We start from the raw sequence: 4,819 nt of genomic DNA, 5'->3' as shown, positions 1-4,819 counted from the left end.
AATCTTCTATTTACCTACTTATTTCTTTTTCTTTGCTTTGATTTGTTCTTTGTATGAAATGTGGCTTTATTCTTGTTCTTTCTTTTGATAGGAATTCTTTGTTAAGACCCTATGAATCAATTGAAACTTCAGATTCATACCAGAACCGCGATGATTCAATAAAACCTTCAAACTAAGTCCAAAGATTCTTTGAGTAAGAACCATTGGATCATCACTTATTCAATCAATAGAATAGATATAATAAATAAAAATACAAAGAAAAGAAAGGTTTGTCCTTTGATCAAAATAAGCATAAACTAAATGAGAGTTTGAAAGAATAAAAAATCTTTCGATTTATAAATAATATAACTCTTTCTTTGAATTTTTTTTTTGAGTCCGGCCGCGAGGTTTGAATATTAAGTATGAATCATAGTTCAAATACTTTGTGATCCATTTCATATATTCCGTGCTCCAGATACTAGAATGACTATCCGACGGGATAAAACTATCTCGATCAAGATGACAGACCCATTTTCTGTACTATCAATAGGATCAATTATAACAAGTCACACACTCATATTCCGGAAATACAGAAACAAATAAATTTCGCGGTCGAACTACCGAAATAGAATGGGGCTAAAAAATCCGAGAACTAAAAGTTTCAATTTTTGTATTGAAACGCGAGGCTTCGTGATTCTTGTGAATCTAATTCATTGAAATTCCATCCAGTAAAACGGAAGAATTATAAATCTCCAAAATAATAGATAAGAATATCGCAAATAAAGCCATTGCGACACCCATCAAAGGAGTCGTTCCCCATCCAGGGGCTACCTTACCATATTCCGAATTCAATGGTTTCAAAAAATCCCCACAACAGTTCGTCTTGGACCAGATCTAGAACTACCCTCAACGGTTTGTGTAGCCATAAATCTTATTTTGTATTCAGTGAGATCTGTTGACTTTGTATATCATTCCGCTGTAAATAAACAATCTTATCATAGACCCATTGTGATCTTGAAATTATATAATAATGGAAACAGCAACCTTAGTCGCCATCTCTATATCTGGTTTACTTGTAAGTTTTACTGGGTACGCCTTATATACTGCTTTTGGGCAACCCTCTCAACAATTAAGAGATCCATTCGAGGAACATGGGATTAATTGAGTAATGAGCCCCAATATTGGGAGGCTCATTACTTCAATTGAGATAATGAAAATCATTTCATTTTTTAGTTAGAATTTTAGGCGGTTCTCGAAAAAGATAGCGAAAAAATTATCCCTAGAGTAGATACTAAGAGGAATGTATAAACCAATGCTTCCATAAATTGATCGTGGTTTACAATTATAGCTTCCGTACCTGTTTATTTGGAATCATCTCCGAATAAAGAAAGAACAAGAATCAAAGAAAAGGCAGCGATTTAAATCAAGATTTTTCCAGCAGCCTATGGCAAATCACAAATAGAAGTAGAAGCAAAAATAACAAAGCAATCTTGCATCAGACTACTTGTCTTCTTGTAGTTGATTCCAAGTTTTTGGAATGCTCCAAATTCCACTTGAGCATCCAAATCTGGATCAATACCGGCAAAACATCTCTGAACAGGGTTCTAGCACCATGCCAAATGTGTCCGAAGAAGAAAAGCAAGGCAAACGAAGCATGCCCAAAAGTAAACCAACCCTCGGACTGCTACGAAAACACCATCGGATTTCAAAGTAGCACGATCTAATTCAAAATTTCACCCAATTGAGCACGTCTAGCATATTTTTTCACAGTAGCAGGATCACTATAACTCACTCCATTGAGTTCGCCGCCATAGAACTCAACAGTTACACCTACTTGTTCGACACTATACTTTGATTCTGCCCTTCTAAAAGGGACATCCGCTCTAACAATTCCGTCTCCGTCTACCAAAACAACCGGAAATGTTTCAAAAAAAGTAGGCATACGACGTACAAAAAGTTCACGCCCGTCTTTATCTCTAAAGATAGGGTGCCCTAACCACCCAACGGCTATTCCATCCCCGTTGTCCATTGAACCCGCTCTGAATAATCCTCCTTTTGCCGGATTATTGCCAATGTAATCATAAAAAGCTAATTTTTCAGGAATTTTAGACCAAGCTTCTGATAAACTTTGATTTTCGGCTAACCCAGCACTAACCCTTCGATATATTTCTTGCTGGAAGTATCCTTGATCCCATTGATAACGAGTAGGACCAAATAATTCGATGGGGGTAGTTGCTGAACCATACCACATAGTTCCGGCAACAACAAAAGCTGCAAAAAAGACAGCAGCTATACTACTGGAAAGGACGGTTTCAATATTTCATACGTAATCCTTTGTATAAACGTTGGGGCGGACACTAAGATGGAATAAGCCCGCAATATGCCCAATGTCCCTGCTGCATATGATGAGAGGCTATTCCTCCGGAACAAAAGGATCAAACCTTCCACGCCCACGCCGGATTTACAGGTTGACCTTGCAGTTAGTCCATAAGGGTCCGACACCCATATTCCAGGACCATACAATCCTGTTACATGAAATGCCAAAGCCAGCAAGCCACCTGAGAAATAAATGAATTCAAAATCTTGGGCAAATCCAAAGAAGGTTTTCTCAGTGCTCATCACAAAAATTTCTAGATCCCAATATACCCAATGCCAGATAGCTGCCAAGAAGCACGCCAGAAAACACACAATGTGCTCCGGCCACACCTTCGTAACCCAAATACCCGGATTTGTTATAGTCCCCCTGTAATACTCCAACCGCCCCATGAATTGGTTATTCTAAACGAGTCATGAAGGGTATAACGAAATATGTTTTGTCTCCACATTGGATCAAGAACGGGATCGAGGATCAAAACGGCTAATTCATAGAGCCATTGAACTGGCCCAACCAGCAACCAGAGCCATGCATTATATGAACAGAAAGCAAGCGATCGGACTAATTCATGACAGTATGAACACGATACCAAGGCAAACCCATGGAAATACCTTTATCAACGAAAAATAGACACTATGTAACTTTATTGCATTGGAATACCTCCTTTTTGGGTGGATTCGAGAAAGGATTAATATTTGTTCTATTCCATTAGTAATTAAGGGAAGAATTGCCCAGAAGAAAAAAGAAGCAGATCTATTCTATACCCGATAAGTATCAATACGCAATGGGGTTGATCCTATTTTTATGAATGAACGTATCCTATTTGTTCATCATTCAAAGGACCTATTGGTAAGAATTCTTCATTCATTCTGTCTTTCTTTATTTTATATTTTATGGCCTTATTCTATCTATGTATAAAATATGAGGCCAATATTATTAAGACCATTATTACGCTTCCAGATCAAAGTGAAATATAGTATTTAATTTTTCTTTCCTTTAATGCCTATTGGTGTTCCAAAAGTTCCTTTCGAAACCGGGAGAGAAGATGCAGTTTGGGTTGACGTATAGTGCGACTTGTCAAATATATTTAAGGGATTCTGTTCTCGCCCGATCGAGATATCCTGTTTCGCCCAAAAGATTGATTGAATTATCAAAATTTGTAGCGTGAAGTAAATTAGAGATCCATTTCATTTTTTTGGGGGTATCCAGATTATTTTCAATTAGAATGATTTATGGTTGGCTTGGTTGACTGAAAAATGAAGCATCCAGGCTCCGTTTAGAAAACCCAATTGGTAATACATTTATGATTACCACCTATATCATAATCATAAATCTTTTTATTTACAAATTGAATAGAAATAAGAACGATTTCAAACTATTAATCAATCGAATAATATGAGAAATACGTTGAATATTTATGGAAAACATGAAAGAAAAAGGAATTAAATAAAAAGGAAATGAAATCATAGCAAAAAGATGTGGTATTGGGTCATTTGTCCTATATGCGCAAATCAAATCGGGCGGATTTACTGGAGTAGCATAAACCTAAAAAATTGAATAAAAATTGATGAAACCTATTCAGGAACAAGAAAATGACATCGTGATTTGGATTGAATCCATGAAAAAAATAGATCAATGAAAAGTTAAAGTGATAAGTTTAGCGAATTTTTCTATATTATAGATTATAGGAAACGGGCCAAAACTTATCTTTCTTTAATTTCATTTTATTTAAAACAAGAAAAGCCCTTCGTTAGAAATTAGAAGTTAGAAAAGGCAACGAAAAACGAAGGATGGCTGGAATCTACACATTGATTTTTTTTCGCAATTTTTGTTGAACCGTATGTATCAAAGGTGCCTGTACGGCTACTAAGGATACAATTTTATCCTAATCAACCGACTTTATCGAGAAAGATTACTTTTTTAGCCAAGAGGTTGATAGCGAGATCTCGAATCAACTTATTGGTCTTATGGTATATCCTCAGTATAGAGAATGATACCAAAGATCTGTATTTGTTTATAAACTTCCGGCGGATGGGTAATACCCGAGTAGCTATTTATGATTATGCAATTTGCAACCAGATGTGCATACAATATGCATGGGATTGGCTCATTTAATGATCTTTCTCCTGGCCGGAGGAGAAATTACCAAACGTCTAGCATTCTCACGCTCGGCGCCAATGAGTTTTTTTATTTGATGGAAAGAAAAGAAGACTATGCCTTCGCATATGAAATATGAATTAGTAGTAATAATAGCATGGCACTGAATTCGATATGATATTTTTTTGATTTCTTTTTTTTCAAAACATTAGATTATGTATCGAAAGAGTAGTATGAGAGAAAGGCATTTCCAATTTTATCTTAGCTTTGGCCCATCTCAGCGTCACAAACTTTTTTTCTTTTCACACCAGAGGTTATTAACAATATTTATAATAATATTTATGTTATAAAATAAAGAGTACGAAAAAA

The 4,819-nt window shown here is 35.9% G+C and overlaps 1 pseudogene; it reads right to left on the bottom strand.

Annotated features, from left to right (window-relative positions):
• Positions 1 to 1,406: 1,406 nt before the first annotated feature.
• Positions 1,407 to 2,883, bottom strand: LOC128289109 (photosystem II CP47 reaction center protein-like; annotated as a pseudogene).
• Positions 2,884 to 4,819: the final 1,936 nt, after the last annotated feature.

This window comes from Gossypium arboreum, unplaced genomic scaffold, assembly GCF_025698485.1.
Source record: "Gossypium arboreum isolate Shixiya-1 unplaced genomic scaffold, ASM2569848v2 Contig00462, whole genome shotgun sequence".
In the NCBI taxonomy this organism is placed as follows: Eukaryota; Viridiplantae; Streptophyta; class Magnoliopsida; order Malvales; family Malvaceae; genus Gossypium; species Gossypium arboreum.
The sequence above is the reverse complement of the archived record's forward strand: the minus strand, read 5'-3'. Positions and strand labels throughout refer to the sequence as shown.